The sequence below is a fragment of the Eriocheir sinensis genome, chromosome 32 (assembly GCF_024679095.1).
Source record: "Eriocheir sinensis breed Jianghai 21 chromosome 32, ASM2467909v1, whole genome shotgun sequence".
In the NCBI taxonomy this organism is placed as follows: Eukaryota; Metazoa; Arthropoda; class Malacostraca; order Decapoda; family Varunidae; genus Eriocheir; species Eriocheir sinensis.
In genome coordinates, this window is record NC_066540.1 from 8691322 (window position 1) to 8698463 (window position 7142).

Here is a 7142-nt window from a genome sequence, read left to right on the forward strand (position 1 = left end):
TTAGTCATGTGAAAGTGTAAAGCCGAGGTCGCACCGAGTGAAAGAAAAAGCACGCAGCCACCGCCATACCATAGATATATACAACCTTACCAAAGCGAAACCGATGAAAAGGAAACCAGAAAACACGAGAGCATGTGCTTATCAATAGTGTCACCGAGCATCAACAAGTAAAAAATATAAATAAAAAAGAAAACGTGAGTGCGCTACATCTTGAAAAAGTGCCCCTGTTAAACACACGCTTCCCAAAAAGAGAAACTGGTATGCAGGACTACGAGTATATCTGCCAACGTTGTTAGAGGCAATTAAATGTGAGAAAAAAAAGACAGCGTTAAGCCTCGGTGTAAACAAACAAAACAAAACAAAAAAAGAGCGATGCAAGCGTGAGTGCGTAACATTCATGGTGAGTTAAGCGAAGTGCCCCCTCAAAGACCCGCTTCACAGAGGCAGAAACTGGTATGCACGACTGTATCTGCCAACCTTGTTTGAGGTGAGCGGAGTGCAGGTCGCGAGCTCCTTCACGCCCGCGCCCTCAGTTGCCTACCTGTCAAGTGCGCCGGCCAGTGGAGGGAGGACCCGCGTGCCTGCCTCAGCCTGCCTTGTCGCGTGCCCCGGGAAGTGACTTGTTGATCTTGTTGCACCCAGAGTCGTCAGGTACGAGTGTGGTGAGCAGTGGGCATGAGCGTCGCGTCGGCCCCACCCCCGCCCCCGCACCTCGCCCCCACCATGGAGCAGGACGCGAAGAAGTAAGATGCGAGTTGTTCATTTTTTTTCCTTCGTCTTTATCAGGAGTGAGAGAAAGGTTTGCGGTTTTTATTATTGACGGTGTTGCTGTCTGTGTTGTGTTGCCTCTGTGTGTGTGTGTGTGTGTGTGTGTGTGTGTGTGTGAAGAGGAAATGTTAAAGTCGATCTGGTTTTCCTGCTTTTTATTGCATTATGCGAAGCAAGACGCGAGGCAAGATAGAATAAAAAATATATTTGCTTTTTGTTCCTGCTTTCTTTTTAGAGGGCATGACAAGGAGAAGTAAGATTAAATAAGGAACTGTTCTGCTTTTCCCTTACCATTGTTATTCTTTTTCAAGGGAAGGGAGAGAAAATAAGGAATATATTTTTTTTTCTTGCTTTACTTTTTAAGGGTATGAGACGAAGTAAGATTAAATAAGGAAGTATTTTTTTCCTTTATTAAAATATTTTTCTTTTAAGGGAAGGGAAAGAAAAGTTTAGTTAATTTTTGTTGGCGTTGGTGATGGTAATGTTTGCCTAACGTTTAGGTGTAGACGCGAAGAAATTAAATTAAACAAGAACTTGCTCTGCTTCTTTTTGTTCTCTTTCTTTGGGAGAAGTGAGATAGAGGTTGACTGTGCTTATCATGGCTGGTTTTGCTGCCGGTACTGCTTTTCTTGCTGCGTTAGGGGTGTGGAAGCGAGGCTATAAGATGAAATAATAAATGGATCTAGTTTTTACCTTTCTCTTTCGTTAAGGTGGCGAGAGAAAGTTTCACTGATGTTTTTCTTAATGATGTTGCTATTTGTGTAACGCCTGGAGGTGTTAACGCCAGAGGAAAGATTAATGAGCGGGTTTTTATATTATTCGCTTTTTCTATCTTAAGGGTAATAAGGGAGAAAGATTTGCAGGTGCTATTGCTGATGTTATCGACGATGTTGATATTGGCGATGATTTTGAAGTTGACTGACGTTCCCTGCGTTGCGTGTGATTATATAGACGCGAGGAAGTAAGATAGAATAAGGAAAAGTCATGTGTTTAACTTTTCCTCTTAAAGGAAGTTATATAAAGATTTTCTCAAGTTATTATTCATGATGTTAATGGTTGTTTCATTGCGTCTGGGTGTACAGCCGAAAAAGTTAGATCAAAATAATGAACTTTTTTTCGTTTTTTATCTTTTTGCAATTTTTAAGGGGAAGGTTGCGTCATATATGTTTGTCTCGCTGTTGCTGACATTGTTGGTGTTGACGTTGTTGCCGTGATACAGTTCGCGTTGCGTCGAGAAGGTGAGATTGAATAAGTCGTTGAACAGGTTATCTTCTTACCCCTTTTCTTCAGAGGGAATGAAAGAAAATGTAATTCATATAGCTGTTCCCGATGTTGCTGCTGATGTTGTGGTTCTGTTGATGTTAGTCTTGTGTTGTGTTTGTGTTGTGTGTTTCTATTCCTGATGTTACTGCTGCTGTTGTGGTTCCGAGGCTAGTGCCGTGTTGTGTTGCTGCTGTGTGTGATGTGCTGTGTGTTTATTCCTGATGTTACTGCTGCTGTTGTGGTTCCGAGGCTAGTGCCGTGTTGTGTTGCTGCTGTGTGTGATGTGCTGTGTGTTTATTCCTGATGTTACTGCTGCTGTTGTGGTTCCGATGTTAGTGCCGTGTTGTGTTGCTGCTGTGTGATGTGCTGTGTGTTTATTCCTGATGTTACTGCTGCTGTTGTGATGCCGAGGCTAGTGCCGTGTTGTGTTGCTGCTGTGTGTGATGTGATGTGTGTTTCTATTCCTGATGTTACTGCTGCTGTTATGGTTCCGATGTTAGTGTTGAGTTTCTTCTGCGTGTGATGTGTTGTGTATTGCTGTTTCTGAAGTCCCTGCCGGTTGTATTTTGATGTTTCTGGATGTAAAGTATTGCGTATTCTTACCTTTTTTTCTTTTTCTTTCGATGAATCAAAGAAATACTATTGTTATCGAGGTCTGATGTTGCAAGTGCCGTGTCGCTGTGAGTGATGTGTTGTGTGTGTGTGTGTGTGTGTGTGTGTGTGTGTGTTTGTATGTCTGTGTGTGTGAGTTTTGTCTATCTCTCCTTCTCTAAACGCAAATTGAAAGAGACGGCACACATACATATCTCTCACTATAAATACCAACACATGACAGGGGAGACCAATACTGAGAGCGTGACTGGGGTTTGTATGAGGAGACACAGAGAGAGACAGAAAGAAAAAGCGCCTCACCCATTTAGCGTCTTGACAGGAGGTCGTTGTCACTTATAGCGTAGCAAAATGCATTAGACAATTTTCACAGACAATTTCACACACCATAAAATAATGTCGTACCTGTGCTCGGCTTTTTAAGTAGAAGAGGAAAGAACGATGAAGGAGTAAATTTATACCATGCAGCTTGTGGAGTATAAGGGTCGTATTGTAAGACATTTCGTCACCCAAAAACACCTATTTGACAAGGCTTTCGTAGGAGTTGTGGGCATTTCCAGGAGTAGTTTTGTGACCTTGGTGGTACTTTGACAATTCTGCTGTACCATGAACCTGAGAAAACACTCATTAGAACCCGACTGACCCCCTCTTTGACCTTTAGAAATAGCTGATGTGATAAGAGAAAGTGTCTTATTATATCGACCTAAGTGACTGGAGTAGAAAATGAAGTAATAAACGAAATAATGGGCGAGAAAAATGAGCGATGGACAAAATAATAATAATGGAGAACAAGCAAAACAACAACGTATGATGGAAGCAGTGGAGCAAAAATAGACAACACAGGAAGGCGATAAGGAAGGAAAAAATGTGAGGAAAAACAAATACAGGAGCAGCGAGTAGCGGGCTTTTTTTCATAGCTTCCTTTTTTTTGTGCCCTTGTGCCGTCTCCTTTGGTGTAAAGATAAAATAGACAAAAATAGAAGATGTTAAAACAGAACGCGGAAGGAAAAGCGATATAGAAGACAACTCCCGGAATAAAAGGTGCAGAACGAAGACACTGAAGGAAAAAAGAAGCAACGTAATGAAAGGTCGATAGATGAAGAAAAGACGTAAGCAAGAGGCAATGAGCTAGAAAAAAGGGTTGTACAAAGGAGACAGTGAGCGAAACGAGAGACTGAAGGGGAGAGACGATGACTGAAGGGGAGAGACGATGCGTGAAGGGGAGAGACGATGCGTGAAGGGGAGAGACGATGACGGAAGGGGAGAGACGATGACTGAAGGGGAGAGACGATGACTGAAGGGGAGAGACGATGACTGAAGGGGAGAGACGATGCGTGAAGGGGAGAGACGATGACTGAAAGGGAAAGACGATGACTGAAGGGGAGAGACGTGCAAAGGAGATAATGAACGATAAAAGAGATACATACGGAAGGAAGTAAAAGAAGTAAAAGATAATAAAGGAAACATAAGTAGCGGGAAAGGGAGAAGTGAAGACGTGTAGGAAACAAAGACATGCGAAGGAGAAACAGAAGAAAAACGACAAGAAATGGCGCGCTGATAAAAAGAAGATGACCGAAAAAGTGTTGTTGTATCAGGGTTCTGCACGCATAATAAAAGTGGAAAATCAGTAACTTTAATGGATGGACGGATTTATCGTTCTATTTACCGCCAGCGTGAAGTCGAAATGATTAAAAAAAGAGTCGTTTGATCAAATATTCATTAGTATATGATTGCAGTGCTCCACAAGATAAGATAGTCATTAGCTTAAAACCGCAGCGCTTCACAAGATAAGAAACAGTATTAGCGTTAAGACTGCAGCGCCTCACAAGATAAGATAGTCATTAACGTAAAACTGCACTGCTTTATTACGAGATCAGATAGCCATTATTATTTTTTTTTTTTACAACAAAGGAGACAGCTCAAGGGCACAAAAAAGGAAACAATGATAAAAAAAAAAACCGCTACTCGCTGCTCCTAAAAAGAATCATTAGTAATACTCCATCGCTTCACAAGATAAGATAGTCATTAACGTAAAACTGCAGCGCTTCATAAGACAAGATAGTCATTAGCGTAAAACTGCAGCGCTTCATAAGACAAGATAGTCATTAGCGTAAGACTGCAGCGCTTCACAAAATAAGTTAGTCATCCGCCAGAAACTCCATCGCTCCATTACGAGATAAGATAGATATTAACGTAAAACTGCCACACTTGACGAAATAAGATAATCATTGGCGTTAGACTAATAGCGCTTCACTAGGTAAGATATTAGCGTTAAGACTGCAGCGCTTCTCAAAAAAAAAAAAAAAATGCATCGCTTCATTCTACAAGATCAAATAGGTTATCCAAAAAAAAAACTGCATTGCTTCACTACAAGATAAGTCATTAGCGGAAGACTTCAGCGCTTCACAAAATAAGATAAGAAAGCACGCGTTCAAGTGGGGTGTGAAGCCAACAAGATAAGTAAGTAGCGTCAATATCTTAGCAGTCATTTTGTTGTGTTGCTGTTGCCCTTTAGCTGGGTCCCTCACCGTAAAGAAATTGTTGAACCAGAACCAGTACAAGAGTGACAGTGAATATTCAACACCATGGAGAGAGAGAGAGAGATAAAAAATGGATTTGATTAAGGAGGAAGTAGGATTAGCTAGGTGAATGAAGCATGAAGAGGTGAAAGTAGACGAGTAACCCTTCGACAGTATCACTCATAAACTGATCATATATGCAAGAGAGGGAGAGAGAAGTCAAACGTCATCCAGATATCATTAACCAGAGAACTACAGTAGGCCCATACTCTCAAACACCCACATTTGATAAGGCTTTCGTAGAGGCTGTGGGCATTTCCATGGGTAGTTTTATGAGCCTACTGATAGTTTGACAAGGCTTCTGTACCATGAACCTTAAAAACACTCATGAGAGCCCGAATATTCTCCTTTGTGACTTTTGGAAATTGAAGTGAGAGGCGGAAGCGTCTGAAAATAATGACCTCAGAAAATATAACTTTTACACAGATCATTTACAAGAGAAAAAGAGAGACGTTCAGCGCCATCCAACAGTCATTACCAAGAGAACTGAACAGCGAACCTACTGCCTCTCGGGCAGTACTCAGGGACGAGGAAGAAGTTAGACAAGTTAGATATAGAAGAGAAGTTAGACAAGACCAGACGAACAAGAACAACGCCATAAGAGACAAGAAAGAAGCAGCAAAGGAGAGTCCGTTACGAAAGTTAAGTAGAAGAGAAGTTACACAAGACAAGAAGAACTAGAACAACGCCATAAGAGACGAAAGAGAAGCAGTAAAGGAGAGTCCGTTATGAAAGTTAAGTAGAAGAGAAGTTAGACAAGACAAGAAGAACTAGAACAACGCCATAAAAGACAGAAGAGAAGCAACAAAGGAGAGTCCGTTACGAAAGTTAAGTAGAAGAGAAGTTAGACAAGACAAGAAGAACTAGAACAACGCCATAAGAGATAAGAGAGAAGCAACAAAGGAGAGTCCGTTATGAAAGTCAAAGAGAAGTTAGACATGACCAGAAGAACAAGAACAACGCCATAAGAGATGAGAGAGAAGCAACAAAGGAGAGTCCGTTACGAAAGTTATATCCGCGACCCTCGAGTTAACGAAGCTGAACCGATAAAAGAAAGAAAAACATTGGTATATAGTAAAAGCGACGATCATGATCCACCGCTTGAAAGGAATAAGGAATAAAAGAAAAAAAATCATTAGGACCTTTATTGCTATTTAAACTCTACTATTCATTAATTTTGTATACTTAACATCACCAACATCCATTCTCGCCAACAAGCATTTATCGTTAGTAAGCGCACACAAATCTTTCATCCAGGTAAGAACTAGGAAGATTATTCAGCCACAAAGAATCTCAGGCAGGATCTCGTGGGTGTTTCTAAGGGACAGATTCTTAACCCGTCCGCTGCGATTGGCACGGATTCGGCTTTCACTGGTAGCCTGGTAACATATAGTCCCAGGTCCTTCTCTGCCTCTGTGGTGGATAGTGGAGTGTTTCCCATGTGGTATTGGTATGCTGGATATCCTCTCCCAAGGTGCAGGACTTTACATTTTTCCTCATTGAATTGTAGCAGCCACTTTTTGTTCCATTCCTGTAGCTTGGTGATGTCTTCTTGTAGGAAATTCGCGGTCAAGGGATTAAACGTTTCAGGGCTCACAAACCCACATTTGATAAGGCTTTCGTAGGAGTTGTGGGTATTTCCATGGGTAGATTTATGACCCTGGCGGTAATATGACAAATCTCCTGTACCATGAACGTGAAAAAAAACACTCATGGGAACCTTTCTAATAACCTTTGTGGCATTTGGAAATATTTGTTACGAGAGGAGGGAAAGTTTGACAATACCACCCTAATCCTTTTTTTCCATTTTCTTCCCTTCCCTTTCCTCTCCTTTCCTTCGTCAGGTTACCATGGTGCTGTAAGCCTCATGATGCAGAAGCCTTGTCAGACTATCACCAGATTCATAACAGTAACCAAGGAAGT

The 7142-nt window shown here is 41.5% G+C and overlaps 1 long non-coding RNA gene across 1 annotated transcript in view; it reads right to left on the bottom strand.

The window, feature by feature from the left end:
• The window catches only part of LOC127006108 (uncharacterized), an 8563-nt gene extending 2692 nt beyond the window's left edge, over positions 1-5871 (bottom strand). The window contains exon 1 of the long non-coding RNA XR_007759079.1: positions 478-5871. This is a non-coding gene — a long non-coding RNA (uncharacterized LOC127006108). The remainder of the gene's footprint in view (positions 1-477) is intronic.
• Positions 5872-7142: the final 1271 nt, after the last annotated feature.